At 34.9% G+C, this 26,281-nt stretch overlaps 1 protein-coding gene across 41 annotated transcripts in view; it reads left to right on the forward strand.

Moving 5' to 3' along the window:
• Positions 1 to 26,281, forward strand: part of CNTN4 (contactin 4) — a 1,001,048-nt gene that overhangs the window by 334,967 nt on the left and 639,800 nt on the right. For 4 of the 41 annotated variants that reach the window (XM_084989190.1, XM_084989181.1, XM_084989163.1 and 1 more), the window contains one exon: positions 11,907 to 11,973. The exons of the other annotated variants lie outside the window; for them this stretch is intronic. The gene's annotated coding sequence lies outside the window, so the exon portion shown is untranslated. The remainder of the gene's footprint in view (positions 1 to 11,906; positions 11,974 to 26,281) is intronic. 41 annotated transcript variants of the gene reach the window in all.

A 26,281-nucleotide genomic window follows, 5' to 3' on the forward strand; every position in this document is an offset into this window, starting at 1 on the left:
TTTACAAAAAATCCCTGCAATTAATTCTACTTTGGGGTAATAATAGACTTGATCTGGTATATGGATTCTGAGCAGAGTAACCATGAATCTTATTTAAATGTATATTTATTTTTAATGAAGAGTAAAAATCAAATGGTTTCTGTCATTACCAGCTCACCGCATAATCATGCTGTGGTGGAAATCTACTTATAAAGAGTAACCTCCCCATTTTTCTTCAAATGAAATCAATAGATGTGAGTGATTTTATTAGTTATGAAATATATCAAGCAGCAAGGTAACTGTGTACATCATATAGTATAATTTAATGTGGGCAGACAAACTGAGACTAATTATGGGGTTGGATTTTCCCAGGAAGTATTTTTATAACTAATTTCTATAGGTTGAAAGTCAGTACTGTTAGCATTACCAGGTGTTCTGCCTTTAGTAAAGTAGAACCTTTCTCCTTCAAGACCTATTTTCCTTATAGAATGTTCCTGATAAAAACCATCATGAAATAATACTTTTTAAAATTTTCAATTTTTCTACTGTAGAAACCAGAAGATTGTTCCTATATTATTTTTTAAATTTCTCAATTTTTTCATACCATCTTTTTTCCTTAAAATTTATTACAAGGTTTTAGAGTCATGAGTTTGCTGTCAAACCTTCCCCTGCCACCTGATGCATGTTTGTGTTTCTGTAGATAAGTAGAGAAGTAGGTAATAAAGTCTAGCTTCTAACTGCTAGTTCAATGAATCAAATAAATAGATATAAAATGTAGATTTATTAACATATTTCCAAGATATAAAATATTTTGGACATGACTGTATTTGAATGATGGTACAAAACTCATGCCTATTATTATTTTAAAAATAAGAATATTGAGCTGTAGCATAATGAGTTAATGATCCAGCTTATCTCTATGGAGGTACTGGTTCAATTCCTGGCCCTGGCACAGTCGGTTAAGGATCTGGCGATACTGCAGCTGTAGCATAGGTCACAGTGGGGGTGACCTAAAAAGAAAAGAAAAAAAAAAAAGAAAAATGAAGTATTTGGTGACATTTTGTACCTATAATCAAGGAAACTAAATTTGCGAAGGCTTTTATTCCATGTTTTTCAGTAACTACTATGAAATAATTTTGATTATGCTGTTTATAATAGGAGAAACACTAAACCTGTGCTCTAGTTTTCAGTTTCTGACTGTGTGTATGTGTATGTGTATATATACATACATATATATATATGTATGTATGTATATATACCACCTTCCTTTTTCCCTCCCCTGGTTTAAAATTATCCCTTTTGGGGAAGCATTCTTATAGTTCTCTTAAAGGATTGGTGTAGGATAAAGGTTAGTGTGTGGAGAAACTGAAATAGAACATAGCACATGATAAGTAATGATTTCATTTTAATTTTTGCTTCTTTCCAACTTTAAGATAGATACCAAATATTGAGATAAAAATGCTCTCACTATTCCCACTTCCATTAGGCTGTGCTTAGAGTTATTTCCCAAATTTGCCAAAATTGCAATCAAGAATTACTTCTCAATAGGTTTTAGAGAGTCATTTACATTATTTGGATCTCATCATTATAGATTAGAAATGGACCTCAAAGATTATATAGCTCATTACTCAAATGGGGCATTGGGGGGGGTCTAGTTCCCAAAAGACCTCTCAAGGTCAAAGAGCTCATAGGTAGTAGAGCCAGATACAGAAATTGGGTCTCCTGACTTCTCATATAATGTCTGTTTTAGTGCACCATATTTCTTCTGAGTCAGATCGATAAACTGTTCCCTGCTGACATTCAGAAATCTCTCAGATATTTGTGGATAATGTAGCACAGTGGCTATTTTGGAGTATCACTCCAGAAGTTAAGATAACAAAAGATAGTTTCCACTTGAATATGCTTTCATGTGTAAATGATTTCACAACTTAGAACTTCTTTTTCTTCTGTAAAAGGTTTCTGATATTCTGTTTTTTTTTTTTTTTTTTCTATTTTTCTCAAGTGGGTTGAGGGATAGAGACAATTGGAGTAATACAAGGGGAAGGAAACAAACAAGAAAGAGAATTATTTCATTCTTATTCAGCATGAACAATACACCTAGTTTGATGTTTTCTTCAGGGATTCCAAATCCATTGCTTCTATCGCTAATAATAGTTTACTCTTCAGATAGGCTGCAAACTTCGTAAGATTAAAACTTTCACCACACAAGTAGTGCTGTGTGCATTGCAGGTAAACTTTAACCAAAAGCTTAAGCATTGAATATTTTATTCCTGCAGAAGTAATTTTGTTCATGGGCAAAATGGCACCTGGATTTTGAGTATTTCTCAGAGGAACTTGACTGGGAATTTAAAATACCTTGGAGTTCCTCTTTGGTCAAAGAACAGCTGCTGGACAGTAATCTAATAAAACAGAACCAGACAAAGATGAAGTCTGTGACAGATGCTCTGCTGAACTGTACTTGAACAGCTCAAGCACTTTTGCTTTGACAAACTGATCAAGACGATGGGCTTGTGAAAATGGCCTCACTAGACAGCTGTGACCTTCCTTCAGGGCTCTGCTCCCTACTCCCCCTTGCAGACAAATTTACTGGGATTTTTCTCCATATCTTAAACATACAGTCTAAGGGCATTTTTGTTTGATAGTTTCTCCTAAGTTTAGGAGTAGGTACAAAGAACTGAGCCAAGTGAAATTCAATCAAATGGCATAGAGAAAGGAGGTGTGTATTCAAAGTTTCAGATTTGATCTTCTCCTCAATTATCTCTTTGGTTTTAAGTCTGCGTCTTAAACTATCTTATATCTACTCATGTCTTATAAAATAAAACAATAACAATTCCCACCCTCTTTATGGCTCAAGAGTTTTGTTTTTTTTTTTTTAAATAATTAAATGCACTTAAGGTATTTGAAAGTTCTTTAAGTGGTTCATAACCTTTGCTGGGTAATTATAATTGTGATAGTTGCTTGTGTATCTTCTCTTGAATGTAGGCGTGCATTACTTTTCTCAGACTGTTTTAACAAAGTACCATGACATGAGTGATGTAAACAGCAGTAATATTTGTTTCACAGCTCTGAAGCTGGAAGTCTGAGATCAGGGTTTCTGCAAGGTCAGTTTCTTCTAAGAGCCGTGAGTGAGAATCTACTCCAAGCCTTTCTCTCAACTGCTGATGGTTTGCTTCCAGTCTTTGGTGTTACTTGTTTTGTGGATGCATCTTTGCCTTAATCTTCATGTGGCGTTCTCTGTGTGTGTGTGTGTGTGTGTGTGTGTCTGCTTCCAAGTTTCCCTTTTAAGAAAGATATCACTAATATTGAATTATGAGCCAATCCTAATCTGGTATGAATAAACTAATCACATGTGCAGTGCCCCTCTTTTTCTTTTTTCTTTTAGTTTTTGTTTTTATGGCTGCACCCATGGCATAGAGAAGTTCTTGGGCTGGGGTTGAACTGGAGCTACAGCTGCCAGCCTTCACCACAGCCATGATAACACCAGATCTGAGATGATCCATGACCTTTGCCATAGCTTGCAGCTATGCCAGATCCTTAACCCACTGAGTGAGGCCAGGGATTGAACCCACATCCTCATGGGTACTAGTTGAGTTCTTAACCTGCTGAGTCACAAGGGGAACTCCAGTGCCCCTCTTTCCAAATGGGTCACATCTTGAGGCAGTGGGAGTTAAACCTTCCATTTTGGGGGGACACAATATAACCCCTAACAAGAACACGGAGTTTTTTTTTTTAAGTTGCTTTCCTTAGTGTCCCTTTTACTGATTGGGAATTTTGGGATTACCATAAAGTCATTCTGCATCCCCTCATTCCTCCATTCCTTTTCTCTTTCTAAACTACAAACAATGAACCATCTCAGAATATATTTAATTCATAATCTGAAAGTAGATTAGCATTAAAAGAAGTTATTATGAATCAGTCTTAGTAAATTAACAGTCTAAATGAATCTGACCACCAGCAATTATTTTAGTCACTTTCTGAGAATCACCAGGTAATGTACCCTGGCATGATGAGAGTTTATGTATGTTCAATTTTCAAATAATTTTAAATTATCTCACTTAAACCAATGTAGCTATATGATGCATACCTGTATCAAAGATGTGGAAATTCAGGTTTAGAGGTGATAAGATACCAAAAGTTCCTTGACCAGTGATTGGATTAGATACTGCCTGGACTAGATCTTATGAGAGATTTCAAGTCCAAATCCTAATTTCTTTCTACTCCATCATCATGGCGCTCTTTAAATATTGGTGTAGGCAGGTTTATGACTCATATGGATCTCATACAGAGACTGTTAGGATTATATAGTAGACCCTGTAAATGCAAATTGTCCATATAATACTCTTCATTTCCTTAAATCAAATCTTTCTTATTATCACTCAAAAGTAGTCAGTATGTATGAGACTCTGCTTAATATAGATTATGAAAAGAATTATTTCATTTCTCTAAGTCATTTTTCTTCTGTAGAAACCTGATTTTTTATCATTGTTTTAACAAATGATCACAAATTTAATTACCTAAAATAATACCCACATGTTAGCTCACAGTTTTTATGTGTCAGAAGTGTAACACAGCATGGATCCCTGCTAAAGTTCTCATAAGGCTGAAAGCAAGGGATCAACAAGTTTTTTATTTTTGCTTCCCTGGAGCTGTAGAGGAAAATCTTTCCCCCAGGATCGTTCAAGCTGTTGGCAAGATTCGGTTCTATGTGCTTGTAGAATTGGTCCTTGTTTCCTTACCAGCCTCTGTCCTGGAGTCATTCTTTTTTGTATTGGACAATGATATAACCATAAAATCATGTACTTTAGAGTATAAAACTACCTTCACATTTATTATTGTGTCATGTTATTTTCATAACATCTTTAGGGGATGGAGGTCATCCTTTCATAGATAAGGAAACAAAAACACTGAGTTTAAGAGTTTTTCTTTATACAAGTGATATCATATGATATTTGTCTTTCTTTGACTTACTTCACTTAGTATAATACTAAGTTTATATGTGGAATCTAAAAAAAAAAAAAAAAAAAGGAATACAAATGAGCTTATATTCAAAGCAGATAGACCCACAGACATAGAAAACAAACTTATGGTTACCAAAGAGGAAAGGGGAGGGGAAGGATAAATTAGGAATTTGGGATTAACGTATACACACTATTATATATGAAATAGATAACCAACAAGGACCTATTAAATAGCACAGGGAACTATATTCAGTATTTTGTGATAATTTATAATTTGAAAAAAATCCCAAAAAAAGGTATATATGTATGTATAGTTGAATTACTTTGCTATACACCTGAAACTAATACAACATTATAAATCACCTATACTTCAGAAAAAGTTCATTTGAAGTTCCTGCTGTGGTACAGAAGTTTAATGATCTGTCATTGCTGTAGCTATGTTATAGGCTGCAGCTTCAGCTTGGATTTGATCTCTGGCCCAGAACATGGCTGAAAAAGAAAAAAGAAATTAATTTACGTTAAACAAAAATAAGAGTTTTTCTTAGAAGCAGTAGACCTGTGATTTAAAGCATTTTTGGGTTCCTCTCAGTGTAAAGAACATCTGTTAGTCCTTATCTTAATAAGGAGAACTAGACCTTTATTTTACTCCTCTTATGTTTTAATGATTTATATAATTGATTTTATTTTCTTATTCTTTCCTGATCTGTGAATCCTACCAATTAGAAACCAGTTTCAGGGACAGGGGAGGAGATTTTTAAGGAGAGAGAAAACTCCTGGATTAAAATGTCTGGATCTTTGTCAGTAAAATTCATATTTCAAAGCTTTCTTTGCTGAGAGGGTTTAGGAACAATAACAACACTCCAGTAGCAATAAGCACACCTAGAACCTAGGTCTTGGTATTTAAGTACTGTTGTCTAAGGCTCCTTAGGGAAGTCACTAATTCTAGGGCTGGGGACAAAGAAAGTACAAGATGAGCTTGAAACATCTTTGGCACCAAAAGTAAGTGGGCATTCGAAGAGGATGAGGACATGCCAACATGAAAGGGCTCCCAATTATGAAAGCTGGAAAATTAGAGCAACCCAGTAAATAACTGTAAGATTGAGGTTTAACCTATAGGATAAAATAGTTATGAGCCCATGCTGAAATAGGTAAGTAGATAGCAAGCAGAAAAGACACAGATCTTACTTATGGAAGAATTACAATAAATATTTAAGGAAATAAGGAGAAGGAACATCATCATTAGAAAACCATAATAATAAATGCTCTAAGGAAGAACCACTGATGTATGCAAAAACTAGTGTATGAAAGTGTGAGGAAAAACAAACATTTCTTACTCTACAAGCATCTCCGCTCCAAGTTGTTATTAATTGCAGAGGGGAAAATGATGCCTTTACAATAGAGGTATCTGGCAGACACTTCCTTAACCAAATGTTCATGGTTAAAAACCATAATCATGATTGGCATCTGTAATAATGAGATATATGGACATCATGTACCTCTGACATCACACACTTAGAAGGGCACATCACTTCTGTTTTGTTCTTGAAAAAAAATTCATACCCACCATCTAATCATGAGAAAGTATCAGACAAACCCAAATTGAAGACACCGTACAAAATTATTTACCAAAAGGAAAAAGACATTAGTGGAAACAGTGGTAACATCTGAATACAGTTTGTAATTTATTATCTGTTTTGATCATGGGACTCTGCTCATATAGGTTAATACCGAGGAGGACAAATGAAAAATATATGAGAATTTTCTATGCTATTTTGGCCATTTTTTAGTCTAAAGTAATTTTTTTTAAAAGTCTGTTTCTTCCATATACTAGTTTTGTAATATTCGATTAATGCATGTAAACCTCACTCAGTTTCACTTCACTTTTTATCTAGAAAATAGGACTAACAGTTCAAGAGCTGAAACAGACAAAGCATAGGAGGTGTAATTTAAATAGTGTCATTTCTAAGAACAATGTTTTTGAAGTCATACAAACAGGATATAAATCCTGATTCTGGTGAGAACATACAAAACTACCTAAGTTTATTAAGCCTCTGTTTCCTTGTTGTTTGCACTGATAGGCTTATTGTGAGTTTTAAATATGATACAATAGGTAAGCACTTATCAGAGCCTTTGACAAGGTATATTCTCAAAAACTTGCCATTTTATTACATATTTATTTATGTTTAAAGTTCTCATTGAATTAGGTAGGTTTTAATTATTGTGTGTCAACTTCAGTGAAACTTTAGAATGTGGTAAAATGCATATATAACATAAAATTTGCTATTTTAACCATTATTTTTTTCTTTTTTTTTTTTTTTTTTTTTTTTTTTTTTTGTTGGGGGGACCACTCCTATGGCTTTTGGAAGTTCCCAGGCTAGGGGTTGAATTCAAGCTTAGCTGTGGGCCCATACCACAGGCACAGCAAAACCAGATCCAAGCTGCATCTGCAGCCTACATCACACGTCATGGAAATGCCAGGTCCTTTACCCACTGAGTAAGGCCAGGTGTCAAACCTGCATCCTCAAGGATACCAATTGGGCTTGTTTCTACTGAGCCAAAATGGGAACTCCCCATTTTAACCATTCTTAAGTGTACAATCAATTCTGTTCCCAGTGTTGTACAATGATCACCAGTATTTATTCCAAATTTTTACTTTTCCTTCCAATGGAACTCCTAAAGCCAATAAGCAACAACTTCCCATTGCTTCCTACCCCTAGCTCCTGGTAACTCTGATGTGTTTTGTGTTTTTTTGAATTAGCCTATTCAAGATATTTTTTCTAAGTTGAATCGAATAGTATTTGTCCTTCTGCCTTTTACTTCTGTTCAGTGTGGCTTTTTACTTGAATCTCAGCTCAGCATGTATTGTTCTGAACACAGTTTTCTATACCTCCATGAGTTGGATAGTCAAACAAATATTTTGTTAAACGTAATAAAAAAGCAAATGAACAAAAATCTGTCAATCGTATTTGATAACTTTAATAACCAAGACTCTGCCAAGAAATTATGTGTGAAAATGTTCACCACAATGTTATTAATTGTAGTAGAATGATTACCTCAATGTTCAGTGACAGGCAGATGATTAAAACTGGTAGGAATTGTAAGAAAATGCTGACTAATTTTCTGAAGAAAAATATTTAAATGTAAGAACAGGTTTACATTGTCATCTGATCAATAAATTTATAATCCTACTTACAGAGATAGTGTATGAGATAAAATGTTCATACTGTAGCCAGAGTATTACTAGCCCATAAGTTACTTGTGAATGGACAAATAAATCTGTAAATGCTTATGCCAGGAAGTGAAACAAGAATGAGGAAAAAAATAGAATCCAGTGCTCTGGATTTCAGGATCTCATATTAGAATAATTTTTGCATAAAGCAAATGATAGAAATTACGCATCTGAAATATTAATTAATTAATTAATTTATTTATTTATTTATTTTTGTCTTTTTGCCATTTCTTGGGTTGCTCTCGCGGCATGTGGAGGTTCCCAGGCTAGGGGTCGAATCGGAGCTGCAGCTGCCTTCCTATGCCAGAACCACAGCAACGCGGGATCTGAGCCGCGTCTGCAGCCTACACCATAGCTCACGGCAACGCTGGATCGTTAACCCACTGAGCAAGGCCAGGGAGCGAACCCGCAACCTCATGGTTTCTAGTCGGAATCGTTAACCACTGTGCCACGGCGGGAACTCCTGAAATATTTAGTTAATGTATTTAGTTTATTTGAAGCTGGCAGTACTAAATATATTTGATTTATAGCAGAACAGGCATTTTTTCTTTTTCTTTCTTTCTTCTTTTTTTTTTAGGGCTGCACCTGTGGCATATGGAAGTTCCTAGTCTAGGAGTCAAGTTGGAGCTGAGCTGCTGGCCTACATCACAGCCACCGCAACACAGGATCCGAGCTGCATCTGCAACCTACACCACAGCTCACGGTAACACTGGATCCTTAACCCACTGAGTGAGGTCAGGAATTGAACCTGCATCCTAATGGATACTAGTTGGGTTTGTTACCCCTGAGCCACAAGGGGAACTCCAGAACAGGCATATTTGCATCTGTAAAGACAGTCCATGAAAAAGAAAATTATTTTTCCTTGTGACTTGTTTAACTCAAATCAAAGAGGAAAAAAATAAAAATATTGAGATAAATCAGTTTTCAGGTAACTTGTGACAAACCCAGATATAGCTAAATAATCATGCTGAGATTTGACATACACTAAGGGTTTTCTTTATTTTTTCTTGGCAAATCCATTTTATACACCACTTGATCTATGGATCATCCAAGATCTGTTAACTCTCACAGTATAACTGCTATAAATCTATCTTGCTATATGGATGAATGCCTTAAAACATAGAAAAATCATAAATTACAACAAATATAAAGAACTCTAGAGTGGGATATGGGTGGTATGTCTGTATTTTAGTCACCCGAGCTCATCACTTACTTGGCCAAAGTTTGGACTTGCTTTCTCATCTTATATAGGATGATACTCCCCTTCTGGGTGAAAACAGTGTGATATGTTGAAACTGATATTCAAAGTGATTCAAAATGTCAAATATGAGGTCTGATGGATAATAAATGCAGTCATAAAAAGTTGTCCCCATGCTTTCAAAGGAATGTCTTGCTTTAAGAAGAGCCACTATTTTAAAAACTGGTAAATTAAAAGATTAATAAATCTTCATGAAATAATCCATATGTGATATGTCTAAATTGTTGATTGATATGTTGACCATTTAATATATATGTGTGTACTATATACAATGTATGTACTATTCATACATGATAGTTACTTCATTTGTGGTAGTTCAAAAGGATTAAACTAGTCATTATATCGACATAATACTTTAGGGGGAAACTATTTGCAATCACAGAGCTTTTTTTTTTTTTTTTTTTTTTTTTTTTTTTTTTTTTTGCTTTATTTTCATTCTGATCATAAGCAAGTGTCCCACACCAACTTTATATCAGCGGATATTTTCTGTACAATCTAAGAGGGGGTTTGGACTAGGGCATTTGTGTACTGATATCCCCAGAGTTACATATCTCTTGAGACCAATTACAAAGGTTCACAAGGTTGTTTTTATTTTGCTTTCTCTTGATGCCTTTTTAATGAGGGCTCCCAGTAAATAGCAAGCATGATGCTTTCTTTTTGGAGACCTGTCTGCCGCCTTCAGCCATTTATTACTAATACATCTGGGAAATGATTTATAAATTAAATATTAGGAAAATGTACTTTAGGAAAAAAAAAGTAATAAGAGGTATAATTTATAATTCTCATTTAGGTAGTCAGGCCAGCAATTTTCTAATGGAGGGGCACCAAGAGCCACTCTTGGAAACATGGTCATGGTTTATGTAATAAATAGAGTGGATGAAGGGAGTCGTCGGTGGGTATATTTGGGGCTGTGGTTCATTTTAATAAATTGTGAAGGCAGAAAATCCCAATTCTTCCTTGGAAAGACCTCTTGGAAAAATGAGAAATAATAAATAAAAAAACTGAGATCAATGTGTGTTATAACTCCTCTGTAGGACAAATATATTTATCAATAGTAAGTAAATATAGCTTCTTTATGAATAGACTATGATAATAGTAGATGTCAGTGTCTTCATGAATTTGAAGTAGAAAGGATATTAGAGGCTATTGTATTTTTTTAATTTATAATGTTTTTCTGGTGTACAGCAAAATGATTCATATATCTGTATATTTTTTCAGGTTATTTTCCATTGTACTTTATTACAAGATATTAAATATAGTTCCTTGTGCTATATAGTTGGTCCTTGTTATTTATCTCTTATATCTATTATCTATTATCTATAAATATATATATACACACACACATATATATATAACTTTATATCTCCTAATCCCAAACTCCTAGTTTACCCCTCCCCACCCCTACCTTTCTCCTTCGCTAACTCTAAATTTGTTTTCTATGTCTGTGAGTCTGTTTCTTTTTTGTAAATACGTTCAATTGTATCACTTTATGGTTCTATCTATAAGTGGTATTACATGATATCTGTCTTTATCTGGATTATGTCATGTAGCATAATATTCTTTAGTTCCATCCATGTTGCTGCTAATGACATTATTTTGTGCTTTTTCATGGCTGAGCTATACTCCATTCTGTATATGTACCACATTTTCTTCATTCATTTCATCTGTCAATAGACATCTAGATTGCTTCTGTATATTGATTATTGTAAATAGTGCTGCAGTGAACATTAGGGTGCATTTATCTTTTCAAATTAGAGTTTTATCTGGATATATGCCCAGTGGTGCAATTGCTGGACCATATGGTATTGCTATTTTTAACATTTTGAGGAAACTTCATACTGTTTTCCATAGTGAGTGCACTAGTTGTCATTCCTACCAACTGTGTAGTAGGGTTCCCTTTGCTCTACACCCCCTATCAGAGGCTATTTTAAAACAGTCTTCTCATTGTACAGATGGTGAAATTGAGGACAAAACTGTTGATGACTTACTCAAGGTCTCATAACTTTTAAAATATTAAGCTTTAGAGGTTGTTTGCATTCTTACTTTGCAAATTATTTTTGCACATATATGGTAGATTTTGTATGATAAAAATGTGCTCTTCAGCTAATCAGTTAGATTAGATCTGCATGTTATGAGTATATCTTTCACATCTGTATCATTAAAGGAAGATGAACCATAGTTGTGTTTATACACCCAGAATTTAAGGAGAACAAAATTATAGCTTTAGGATCATCTTCTCAAATGTTATGAATTATAGGGTATTAAAGCATTCTCATCTTGAAGGTTTTATTTAATAGAAATATTTGTACCTATTTTAAAAGTTCTGAAAATGTAAAGATATATTTCTAATACTGCTGTAATGACTGCATATAATAATTTCAAATATATAAAAAACGAATTCACAACTATGAGTCCATAACTTTGTAGTCATTATTTATTTCCAGATCCTATTTTAATCTCTCTTATTTCATTTTCATAACAGTGGTTATGCTGGAGTTCCCATCATGGCTCAGCAGAAACAAATCTGACTAGTATACATGAAGATGCAGGTTTGATGCATGGCCTTGCTCAGTGGGTTAAGGATCCGGCATTGTTGTTGTATCATAGATGTGGCTCGGTCTGTCATTGCTGTAGCTGTGGCATAGGACAGCGGCTACAGCTCTAGTTCGACCCCTAGCCTGGGAACCTCCATATGCCACAGGTGTGGCCCCCAAAAGACAAACAAACAAATAAACAAACAAACAAAAGCAGAATGGTTAGGCTGTATTTTAATATGAATTCTAAAGACACAGTCAAGCCTGTATCATAGTATCTATTCTTTCTTTGAAAAGAAGGCACATATATTATCTGTATGTACCTAATTCATATATATAGTTGATCTTTGAACAATGTGGGGGTTGGGGTGCCAACTCCCCCTACCTACAGTTGAAAATCTGATTGTAACTTTTGACTCCCCCAGAACTTAAGTACTAATAACCTTACTGCTGAATGGAAGCCTTATCAAGGACATAAACAATTGATTAACACGTGTTTTGTATGTTATGTGTATATATCTTTTATGCATTCATTATATACCTATTTTTTTCTTCATCTTTTCAATATTTCTGGGCTATATGGTTTGTCTGCAACCTTTTTCTGAATATCCCCAATCTCCAAAAATTTCTTCAGTATATTTATTGAAAAAAATGCATTTCAGGAGTTCCCGTCGTGGTGCAGTGTTTAACGAACCCAACTACAAACCATGAGGTTGCGGGTTCAACTCCTGGCCTTGCTCAGTGGTTTAAGGATCTGCGTTGTCATGAGCTTCGGTGTAGGTCACAGATGTGGCTCAGATCTGGCATTGCTGTGGCTCTGGCGTAGGCTGGCAGCTACAGCTCCTATTAGACCCCTAGCCTGGGAACCTCCATGTGCCATGGCTGCGGCCCTAGAAAAAACAAATAAACAAACAAAAAAATGCATTTCAAACCCCTGAAGTTCAAGGGTCAACTGGATACTTTTGGATTATGTATGTATATGTTTACAATATATATTTTAATATTTATTATTTTATATTTTTACCTATTTACACAAAATTTTCAATCTAATGTTTAAATATGTATATACATGCATTCCTATAGAGACATTGTCTTTTTATTGTTTTGCCTTCTGAGCTAATAGTTTCTGCAGAAAACAATTCACCAGTGTGACTTTGTTGGCATCTACTTATCACCACATCCCGAAGGGAATCCACTGGATCGTTGATAACAGTTTCAGTATTGGGGAAGGTTAATTAGATCATAATTTGGTCATTTTGTAGCTGTATTTACAGTCGTTAATCTAACACATGTTGGCTTATGAAGAGAACCTTCAGAAATCAGCCATGTACATTTAAACATTTCTTTTTTCTCATTTAGGTCTTTTTTTAAAATTGAGGTATAACTAACATATAACATTTTATTAGTTTGAGGTGTACAACGTAGCGATTTGATATTTGTAAACACTGGTAACTGATCACAATCAAGTTATTTTGCTAAATGGTATCGTGGCAAGTGTAGGAAGACAAAAGATTGTCAAATGAACTTTGTGGGGCAGACACTGAAGATCTGCATTGACAGCTCGACTCTAATTCATCCTTCTGACAACATTTACAGTTAGAAGAGAACTGAGAGGCATAGTTTTTAGATAAAGATTGTTACAGAAGCATAATAATTCCAAAAGATTTCCATCTTCTAACAATCTCTTGAAATTAATGAATAAAGACAATGGACTTTTATTCATCCAACTTTACCACATCAGGCAATGGAAATAGAAAATGATTTAAAATTAATCCCTTCTCTTGACAGTTGTGAAATGGTAATCCTCCATTTTTAGCCTCTCAGAATATATTTGAAGATAATTTTTTTTTATTCTCCTATTTTCATATTCTGTCTCGTAACCTCATGTATTATATAATCAGTTTCATTGCTCATGGCCAAAATAAAATTACTGTGAAAAGTCAGGGCTAGGTTACTAGCGTTCTGAAGAATGTATCAACCCTGAAAATCAATTTCAGATGTATTTTCAATGTTATTGCTTTAGAATATGTGTCCTTTCCAGAGATACCAAAAATGAAAGACTAGATGAGCTCATTTATGTGATAAGATTAGGGATAAATTAGCTCCCTCTACTTTCATATTTAAAAAGTACTAGTAGTCAGCTGGACTGGTGAAGCAAAGTTAAATGCAGTTTTTACTAATCTGTGATTATTAGTAAATCATTAGAATTATTCCTTAAGCCCTTTATTTTAGTTTTGCTGTGCTTTTGTTATCTCATTTGCTCAAAATAAGCGCCAGCCCACCATGGTGTAGTGTCTATATTTCAGCTGGACTTTACTTTTAAAATAATAGCATTATAAGTATAGTCAGTCTCTTTCTTAGTTATAATTCAGTCAACTTGAAAACTGTTGTGCATGGAATATACTTATTTCTTCAGAAGTGTTGAGCTATTTTTCAGCACAGCCCATAAAAATGCCTGAAACCTAATTAATAAAATTTAATTAAATGTATTTGTAGAGGGGAAGGTAGACTATTGTATAAAAAGTTTGCAGCCTTAAATGATTGCCCTGCTTAGTTTTATGAAATGGTTTTTCACAAGAAAGTTTTATTTTTCAAACTGGAAGTTCTATATTGCCCTGTTGCATCTTTCACTGGTCTGATTCTTTCCTTTCTTTTTCTTTCTTTCTTTCTTTCTTTTTTTTTTCCACTTTTTTCCTTTCTTCTCCTTTCCAGTCTCACCCTCACTCCCATCCCTCTCCCTCACTCCCTTTTTTCTAGTATGGAAAAATAAGTCACTGGTAAGAGTTATTGAATTCTTTACTCTGTGTATGTCATCTAAATGTCATTGTTTTGTGCCTCTTTTCCTTTGATTCTGTGGTTGTTGCCTCTTGAGCATATTTTCTCCCTTTCAATTCATATATAATTTACACACTGTGAGAAACTTAGATCTTAACTGTAACTCAATATAAGTACTCAGGTAATCATTATCCAGATGATGGTAAACAAGATAGAGTATATTTTCATTAATTGGGTAAAGTTCTCTTTTACCTCTTCCCAGTCAATACCTCCTATCCTGAGATAATTGGTCTTCTTTGTCCTTGTAGATGAGTTTTACCTTTTCTTGAACTTCACAGAATCAGAAAAGGATACACTTTTTTGTATCTAGCTTGTGTTGCTCAACATAATATTTTTTTTGAGATTAATTCATGTTGTTATATATATCACATGTGTGCTACTTTCATTGCATTATTCCCTTGTATGAAAATATAATAATTCTTAAAGTTTTATTGAAGTATAGTTGATCTACAATGTTGTGATAACTTCTGCTGTACAACAAAGTGGTTCAGCTATACGTATACACATATCCGTTATTTTTCAGATTCTTTTTCCACATAGATTATCAGAGAATATTGGGTAGAGTTCCCTGTGCTATACAGAGGTCCCCACTGTGGTCAGTCATTCCACATACCACAATGTGCTTATCCAGTCCCAAACCCCTAATCCATCCTCTGTCAGTCTATCTCCTTTCATAACCATAAATTTGTTTTGAGAGTCTTTGAACAATTCTGCAGTAAGTTCATTTGTATCCTTTTTAAAGATTCCAGATGTAAGTGATATCATGTGATGTTTATGTCTGACTTTCTTCACTTAGTATGATCATCTCTAAGTCTATCCATGTTGCTGTAAATGGCATGATTTCATTCTTTTCTATAAGTGAGTAATAGCCATTGTATGTATGTACTACACCTTCTTTATCCCTTCCTCTGTATAACTATTTTTCATCCACTGTGCCAGTGGCAGACACATCTGAAGCATGTTGACATCCATTTGTCCTCAGTTCTCTTGCCAGTTGGATATACCTATATGGGGTAGTGGTTTATTCTAATCATCATGCTATGGAATTGCTCTTTAAAAATACTGTATTTAAATGTTCTTGAAATCTTAGAAATTATCTAGCATGCACAAGTTTTAGGGCAAGTGATTCAGTTATCCTATTTATATCTCCATGACCAGCCAGAATTTTCTTTTCTGGTGGCTATCCATCCTCTTTCCTTATGTACCTTTTTAAATTCCACTTTGCCTACTTTTAAACTGGGAGTCCTTTGAATTTTTCCCTGATTTCTGAGAAACTTGCATATTGTGGCATGTAATAGGTACTCAGTAACATTTGATGAATTAATAATATATCACTTCAAGTTTTTGGGTTTTTCATAGAGCTGTGTTCTCATTAAATATTTTGCAGACACTTAAGTTATTGTAGCTTTAGTGTAATAATGTAAACACGAATTATGTTTTTTTTAATACATTGTCAAGGGAAAGGGACTAAATACAAAGACTCTCTTTTTCATGTGTCAGAATTGTTTTAAATTATTTTATATCAAAAAATCTCTAAAGTAAACTACACATTTTTATATCTTCCCAGCTGATCTTTAGGAATCGGTTGGAAACTGGTTATTGCATGCTATTGTCTTATTTTTTACAGTCCTTTTTCAACTTTCTATCATTATATTAACTCAATTCTGTACTCCCTACTGTCACTCAAGCCTCTTGATTTTCTTCTCATCTTTTTTGGGACATCGAGCAAGTCACCATGTTAAAATCAGTGTAAAAATTAACTCTGTAAGCTGTGAAAGAATCCAGTCCATGGGCTTTAGTTCATACACTGTAAAGTTGGAGATCATTCTTAGTGAACTGAGATGAGGGGGTAGATAGTGTTTCTCTGGCATTTAATTTGAACTTTGACCTCAGAATAATAAACCTGTTTAAGTGTGGATGACATCTTGTGGTGTTTTGTGTATTCAAATTTAGAGAGAGCATTAAGGTTTACTAAATACTCAGTGTGGTTAATCACAGACCCTCCAAGAGACAGCTCGTGTTTCCATAGCATCTATTTCTTCCTCTGAAGATCTCCCCTCATTTCCATACCCTGATGTTTCTGTTACATGCACCCATTCAGTTTCAACTCTGGATCTTTCTATTCTTAGTTTTCTCTTTTCCATATTAATTTATGCACTTACCCTTATTTTGAATTTTCATACTACTATTTGTTTATTATATTTTAATATATATTTTATTCACTTTTACTATAGATCAATAGGTTATTCATTTCTCTGTCTCCATGTAAATATATTTTATATGTGTATATGTAATATATATTTATATTTTAGAATTTATATATATATATTTTTTCCCTTTTTAATGTCAAGCAGTGAGACTCCAGTGCTCCACTATATGGATCAGAGGCCTTTTGTGTTTTAATGAGAACACTGAACTCTCTCATCACTATACAGGAGTGTTTGATACAGTTTAACTGAGGTATTACATAATTGATGATACTTTGGTAATAGGTTTTTTGCTGCCATTATACATCAAAAGTATACACTCTTGTAATTTAAAACAAGGCAGAATTGCATAGTAGTTAATATAGAAAACTTTAGAATTGAACTGCCTGAATTTGAATCATGGATACTCTGCTTGCTATTGTGTGGCTTGAAATAATTTACTTAAATTCAATGGCTCTCATTTGATTTATTTGTGAAAACAATGGTACTGGCACCTTCCTCATAAAGTTGTTATGATGATTAAGTTAGCCAATATCTTGAGTAGATAATAATCACTTCATATATGTTAGCTTATTTCTATTGTTCCAAGTAGGCAAGTCATTTTTATTCTAAACATGTACAGCATTCCATATGATGCTATATGTATTCACATAGTAAAAATGTAGTATGTAAATAAACCTACTGACTATTTTCTATAATTGAAATTGGCAAAAGACTAAATATTTCCATTCAGTTTGGCTCTTGTATCTCTACTTTAGCTCAACCACAGTGAATGATAACAGCCATACAGAAATTGCTTCTTCACTACAAATAATGAGACACTCCAGTTTCAATTATTTCAACAATGGTCTTGATTGAATCATTCTCAACTGCTTTCTTTCAGAATCCAGACATTACTCCTAAGAATAACAAAGGGAAACTCAAATCTCCCTTTTTGAATCACTAAGCGTTTTGATATTGGGAGAATGCTTTTCTTTCTGTGACAAAGATAAACATCAAATTTGTTGATCATATATGTGTGTCATCCTAAGTTCTTTAGCTATGAAAAATAAGTTTTCTTAATATACTTCTCATTTTATAATTTCTATATAAAGCCCTGAGTATACACATATTAAATTTATTTTTCTGAGCACTTACTATTTGGAGCTACAGTTGTGGATTTTTTTAATCAAATATATCACATTTTTGGTGCTAACAAGTCAGCGTTTAGCCTAGACCCTATATCGGCACCCAGAATCTATATTGATGCTGCTAATTTAGTTGCAAGGATTACAGGAGTCTTAAATCTCTCTCTCAACATAAACACAAGGGTAGTTGCCTCCAGCATAGGAATGATAGATGGCATGGAAATATGACTGGAAGATGGTAGATGTAAGACATTCCTCATCTGTGGGATTTCATGTTGGTCTAACAGTGTAAGATGGCTGGTGAGTGCTGAAGGTCCATGCCTTTTGGGGTACCAGAGATGGTACCAGAGATGCTGCTTGATTAAGTATGAAGGTGTTTCATCCGAGTTATGAGAATGTAACCTCTTTGGGGAACACATTTTGATGTTAATTTGTTTCTTCTATGTCACTTAGCATAAAGCCTTTCACCTATGTCCTTGCATAAATATTTCTCAGTAAATGAAACAAGCTTATGTGATTGTAAGAGGGCAGAGAAAAGGAAATGATAACAAAAATGGCCTGTGTACATAAAAATATGTAAAATGATTCTCATTAAAATATTAATAGAATTTGGCTGGAAATTCAAATGGTTAAACCATTTATTTGTAATTGAACCATTTTTATAGTGATTATGCATTATTTATATAATCAAAAATTAATGTACTCATAGTAGATTAGAAAAGAAAACCTGAACAAACCATTAAACTATAGAATAAATCAGTGAAGTTTTTAACACTCTTTTCCAAGAAATTATCATGCCTTCACCTTCAAAGAACAGATTTTTTAATGTAATTTTTGCTAAAGTATGGAGAATGAAATTTTAAAAATTATTCTTAGAAAGCTATCATTTCATTAATGCAAACACCTGCCAAAAATAGCACAAAAAAAGAACACCTTGGCTTGGTTAGACTTAGGAATATAGGTTCAACAATCCTATGTAAAACCAGCAATAATTTGTTCTTACATTAAAAGAAAAACACGTTATTTTTTTCTACACTAATAATGTATTGAGGAAATAAACAGATTTAAGATTATAGAAAAAAAGAAACTATTTTCTCCTAAATAAAATAAAATAAAATAGAAAAACACACAAAGAGAGGAAAATGGTAAATATTGAGTGAATTTTATTGGAAAACTCTTTAACTATCTCAAAATCAGGAAGCAGTTTCCTCTTCATTCAAATTTTTATTTCTAATGTAGTAAATATAGTGCAAGTGTAGGTATAATCACTTTCTATGTTGGTGACTCATTTAAAACCACCTCTCTTTTCATCCTGTGGATGAGAACTTCTGACTTCTCTGTTGACTTAAAAGAGTGCCACCTAGTCAGACATCATAGAGTTACATGTACTCTTGAGTCATGCGTTCTTCCTAAGAGAGTCCACTGTCTGTCATGGAGCCCGTATCCTTAACCTTCTCAGCATGAATAACCATTCCAGGAGCACCCATATTATGTAAAGGTATTGTTTGTGTTGGTTCGTAAAGGCCTCATAATGTTTTGCCCACCTCAAACCTGTGCTTTCTGAGTGAGAGAAATAATAGCTGGAACCTCCCGGTAATCTATATGAATTTTATAGAATTGCAGTTTATAGATCAGCTTTTATAATAGTACCGAGTTTCATTGGGCTTAACCAGGTGTGGGAAATTGTGTGGTACTTTTATAAAGTCATAAACATTTTCAAGGACAGGCATATGATGGGTTATTTTATAAGAAAGAAGAAATGGAATATACACATTATATTACTTTCAGGCCAGTGACAGGAGGAGGTAAGTTTTGCTTGCTATTCTTTTCTGTCTAACCAGCATTTTGCCTTGAAAATGCTTATAGAAATTTAGTGTGGAAATTTATTTGCTTCTTTTTCTTTGCTTTTTTCCCTTTTTTTATCATATTTTTCTTTGATCCTTGTATTAACAACGTAATGTGTATGAGTTTCATAAACTTCCTAAAGCTCTGATACTTCATTTGTATGTTGTTGCTCTTGTTGCTGTTGGCCTTGTTTGTTTTCACTTCTTTGAATGTTGTTTTTAATTAATGTTGGCATTGTCTTATCCGACCTCTGGATTCTATCCCGTTTTCTTCCTTCACTGCCAACTCTGGAGGCTTGACAACCCAAGTTATAACCTGTATTTGTCTTACTGTAATAGTCTTAACTACTGTGTTGATTTCACATATAAGGTGAATTGGAAGTGAGCATTATTTTGTCAATCAGCACCTATTAAATGTTAGGTTACATGCAGAGTTCTTTCCTTACAGAGTGAAAAATCTAGAGGAGAGAGAAGTTAAAATTATATTAGGTGGATAATGATTTTATATTAATAGAAGACAACTTTTCTGTGAATTAGAATCTGATTCCCTCATAAGGACATTCTATATCATGGACCACCTGCATCCTCCAGAAAGAATAGGATCATTACATTTCAGACTTTATAAATTATGTTGTTTTATGATCCGACTTTGCCATATACTGACTTTGTGCCCTTGGGGACATTTATTTCACTTAGCTATGCTTGCAGAGTTTGTATCTTTTCAATGGAGATAATAGGAATATCTGCTCTATATGGCATATGTGAAATACCCTTTGTACATAAATGTACTAAAATGATGATTGGTAGGTGGTCCAATCATCTTGTGTTACAGATGAGAGTATTAATATCCCAAAGTTAGGAGGCCATGTGGCAGGGCTGGCTTGTTCCCTCTGTGGGCTTTACATTAGTGATTCTTTCCTGCTTCCTTGTTTGAGTTTCCAGTTACCACTGTTAATTCTAAAAAGCCTCTGTAACTTGTGACATAAAAGAACCAGTGGGTTCTCTGAAGTCCTGATTTATTCCTGCATCACATTTGCTTCATTTATCAGAATTTTCACAGTTTGGTAACTACTCTTCTCCACTGAAGGCTGGCAGATAGGTTATAACGGCTCCAGCTACCTAATAGGTGTTGTGTTATGTTGCCTACTCCCTTAGGATATTTATCTGCCCTGGATGAGGTGCATTTGGTTTCCATAAAACCTACTCTTTATTTTTCCTCTTCTCTTCTCTTTTCAATGTTAAAGCAAATGTAAGTTTGTGGATATTTGAAAATGAGCCTGCTGGAAGGAGTGGAGGGTGTGGGCTGTCCTGTCAGAGCTGTTGCAGTCCAGTACTTATTTGTTTCTTAGTCAAATAGACATTTGGTGGCAAATTCAGGAATAGAATTCAGTTCCTTCAGTGAAGTCCACTGTCTACTGTATCATGAACCAACCAACAACATTAACAACCGCTTTTTGAACTGGTATCAAAAAATAGTAATCTCAGTCCAGGGTCTCCGTCAAGCTTTGAATTCAGAAATACTGAGATTGCACTGAACTGTTTCATGCTCTACTCTGGGGTTGTGAGCAAGGCAGTGAACTGCTGCTCCTTTCTCATCTCTCATATTAATAACTTGCCAACAGACCCCTAGGGGAGTGATTGTAAAAAACTAACTAATAAAATGAGATTAGAGCAACCTCTTGAAAATAATAGATAGAGGGTATTTACAAATGCTAACTAAGATCCACAGTTCACAATGCAAAACTGTTTACAGCTCAGGTATTAAAACTAGTACTAAACCATTTGCTACAGTAGAATTTCTCCCGGTAGCAAATGTTTATATTCTGTCCTGATATATGCTAACATGGTCCAGTGTCAGCATTAAGCTATAATTTGGCAATATTAATAACTTGATAAAGCTGAAATAAAGAATCAGTAAAATGATTCTCCTTTTGTATGCACAACCAAGGTTTAAGTAAGAGGAAGCCATTCATCATTTCTGATACATAGAGGGCAAGATGTACTATATTAAGAGGAATTAACACATAAAATAATGTGTGGAACATTGAGGAAAGCAGTCAATGTCATTTTTAATCAGTATGGGCTTGCATTGTGAAGGAAAGGAGTAATTTAAAGTGCATGATGTTTGGGAGTTACTTGGTGGCTCAGCTGGTTAAAGATCTGGTGTTGTCACTGCTGTGACTCTGGTTATTGCTACGGCACAGGTTCAGTCCCTGGTCCAGGAGCTTTCACATGCTGTGGGCACAGCCCAAAAAACAATTTCCTAAAAATGCATGATGTTTGTATCACAGTGTTTAGAGGATCCCAGGAGATGAAAGAGTCCTTAGATCTGTAGAGTGAAAGAAGTTTGAATCTTACTGCAGGACAAGGACACTCAGGCCGAAAGGGTTAAAGAACTTTATTAAGATTTTGTAGTAAAAGTAAATTGAAGCTCCCAGGCCGGGGACTGAACCTGTGCCACAGCAGTAACCTGATCCTGAGGATTCAGGACTAGGATTGACAGGTAGAAGTGAAATGGCTACATGACTCAAGTTCGCAAAAGGATTTCCACAAATTGGATATTTCCAACAGTGGAATCTGCTTTTAATAATAGCGAATATCCCATTATTGCCAAATAATCAGTAGCAACCTCCTGACATGAATTCTGCACCCATACTTCCCAATTGGCTGAAAAGCTTGAAAGGTTATCATCTACATTTCATGCTAATATAGCTCTCTGTATGTTAAATTTTTAAACTTTTATTAAGATTCTGTAACTTCAATTTGGGATTAATAGATGCAGACTGTTGCCTTTGGAATGGATAAGCAATGAGATCCTGCTGGATAGCACTGAGATATCTAGTCACTTATGATGGAACATGATGAAGGATAAAGTGAGAAAAAGAATGTGTATATGTATGTGTGATTGGGTCTCTGTGCTGTATAGTAGAGGGCTGACAGACCACTGTAAACTAGCTATAATGGAAAAAAAATATATTAAAAAAAAAAGATTCCGTAACTTCTAGTGATAAATAGAGTTGTAAAGAACTTGGAATGTCTTTTACAGAAATAAAGGTGTTGGTGGTGGTGGTATTTCTAGAAATCCTCATGTGTTCAGGATATGCCAACATTTATTTGTTCCTAAATTGGGGACACAATAAACTCTTCTCCTTCATTCCCTTCCAGCTCAATGATTCAAAACAGGCTGGCGTTCTAGTGAAATGTAATATGAATGACATAATATAGTAAATAGAAAAATCGGCAACTGAAAGATAAAACACTTATATGTCAAATAAAATTATGTGAATAAACCCAAAATGTGATTCTTAACCATTTTTTAAAACTTATGCTGGACAACATATGTTGTCATGCAGAAAATGATGAGAAGCATAGGCTAGGTTAAGGAAACGTACAGATAAACAATTGCCTTCTTATATTAAACACATTTGCCAGATCTTTAAAGGGGTAATTGTGTGTATCCACATCTGAGTGGTTTCTAGGATCTATCTATTCCTCTCTCACAAACACATGCACAAACATAAGCATGCCTATCCGCTCAAATATGAATTTCCCAATGATTATAAACTTTCATAATGTTTATAATCACTACACTTGTTGACTATAAGTTTCAGTTATAGGTTGAAGAGTTCTGAGGTGTTGATGCTGCTGAAGCTTGTGGCCACTGACAGCATGATTTCTGCAAGACACTCTGGCATGTAGAGTCTTAGGGAATTTGCCTTAATCTCTTCCTGTGTACCACAGAGTACAAGTAGATACCATGGCCTCCTGTATCTGGGGCTGTCAGCACTGCTTTGTGCCTCAAACCCTTAATTGTGTTTCTGCAGACTTCCAACTCCTATTACCTACCGCCCTTCTTCTAAGGTCTCCTTTCCTAGAACTGTGGGAAACGGCACTGCCCCTGTGTATAACTAAGCTTTAAATGCTAAGGATTAACATTCCCTGGATGTAGCCCTCCCTGGAAGGGCACCTCCCAAATGGTGCTGTGTAAGTACCCCAGACCTCTTGCTCCTCAGGCAGGATGACCCTGCAAAATGTTATTTGCACAACTTGGCAGAGTTTCTCTGTAGGCTTGTCCACTATATTGGCTGCTTTAATTGAGTATAATTTATTGGATGTTTTTACTCCCATGGAACATCTCCTCACTTTCTAGCATTACCTGCACTTCTTAAATAAACCCATTTTATTCTAATACTTGTCTCAGAGTCAGGTTCTGAAAGAACTCAAACTAAGACACATCCCACCTTCAGCTGGCAAGAGCAACCCATCCTGAAAGGGTTTATAGAATTAGCCTTTACTTGAGGGAACATATTTTTTATATCTCAGTCCTAGTTCAGCACTCTTAATAATCAACATCCTCTAATAACCAATGCTTTGAATCAAGAGGCTTTGGGGAGTGAGCTTTAGGATGTTCTTAAGAGGTTTTCACATGTTGATCTGACTTTCCTTTTTCTGCTATGCTTTAATAGGCAGCACTAGACAATAGGTACTTGAAGCCCCTTTTCACATCCTCCCTCAGGGTTCTGCTGAATGATGCATGTCCTCATTGAAGCTTAACATTTATTCATCAAAGATAGGGCAAAGACCAAAATCATTTACGGTATAACTCCTGAGTCTGGAACGCTTACCTTGTTAGGCAGAATGCTAAGCCCTTAACAATCATCATCTTCATTATAGTCTTGGCCATCTTTTGAGATAGAAATGTTATTCCCATTTTATCAGTGAGAAACCTTAGTCACAGAGAGATCACATAATTTGCTTGACGGCACACTAGCAAGTAAGAAGCTGAAAGAGCAGTCGGACTTTTAGATGTTATTTCTAAAGCTTGGCATTTGAACACTGGTGTGCTTACTTGCTTTTTTAAAAATGATTTTTAATTTTACCGTTATGGTTGGTTTACAGTGTTCTCTCGATATTTTACTGTACAGCAAAGTGACCTAGTCTCACTCACACACACACACACACACACACACACACACATGCATTCTTTTTCTCACATTAGCCTCCATCATATTCCATCACAAGTGACTAGATATAGTTCCCTGTGCTATAGAGCAAGATCTCATTGCTTATCCATTCCAAATGTAATAGTTTGCTTCTACTAACCCCAGACTCCCAGTCTATCCTACTCCCTCCCTCTCTCCCTTGGCAACCGCTTTTTTTTTTTTTTAATTTAATGTTTTTTAAAGTTCTATTGAAGTCTATCTAGTTGACTTATAATGTTGTGATAATTTCTGCTGTGAGACATAGTGATTCAATTATACCCATACACACTTGATTTTGTACTCCTAGCCACTCTCTGGTCTGACCTTTGTAACTAACTGCTGTGGATGAATTTATGATTCTGTGCTCTGACAATGGGATAAAAAAAGCAGTCACCAGGTGGCTCTCACCAGAGACCAAGTTACACAGACTTGGGGAGGGGTATTGCACGTGATGAACAATTTCTGGGGAACAAAAAAGAAGAAAATAGACTGAACATTTAGACCAATTTGTATTATCCACTGAGCTTCTCAGCCCTTTATCCTGAGCGCTCACCCCCAATTCCATTCAAACATTTCCTTTTTCAAACTTCTCCAGGGTAGAAGCAGTGTTAATCCAGGGCCTTTGGTTTCAGTTCTCTTAACTGCAGCTTTTTATAAAGTGTGAGGTCTGAATTTGGTAGCAGCCAGGATTCCCTCTTTGATCCCCAAATAGATATTGTCATCTTCACTGTCCATAAAAAACAAAAACATCTTCTTAAAGATAAATTCCCAGTACTCTGTAATAGTGAGCTCTATTTGGATTCATGAGAGCCAGGATTAAGGAAATCAAAGATCTGGATCAAGTCCTTGCAAGCTTGTTTCCACTGACTGTCCCTCTTCTCTATAGATTGTCAGTATTTCTGATCTGAAATGAGATATAGGAATTTATGTTAGCATTTCAAGAGCATCTCTACATCCTAAAACAATTTGGAATTTTAGAGGAATGGCTTTATCTCATTGTCACAGTGTGGCGATCTTTTGATGTAAAGGGAAAACAGTTACCATCCTGTTTTTCTAGTGTCTGAAAGGACATGGTTTCACAGAGGTCCTTTATCATTTGTAGGGATAACGGGCCATTGGATCATGAGATAGAAGGTTTCCTACAAATTAGTGAGTGCTTTGTTGTCCAGGAAGTAAATTTCTTTTATCCCTACCTGCTACCTGCTCTGGATTTCTAGTGTCGAATCTAAATTTCCATGCCACACTAGAAAAGAAGCACTGCCCTCTTTTTCACATCAGCTTTGCATTTTAGCATGTAATGTGATGACATTATTTTTAGTGAAATAAAC

This window comes from Sus scrofa, chromosome 13 (genome assembly GCF_054392235.1).
Source record: "Sus scrofa isolate SSC_HxYL_T2T_F1_AM1 chromosome 13, Sscrofa_HxYL_maternal_Yorkshire_Landrace_v2.0, whole genome shotgun sequence".
Taxonomy (NCBI): Eukaryota; Metazoa; Chordata; class Mammalia; order Artiodactyla; family Suidae; genus Sus; species Sus scrofa.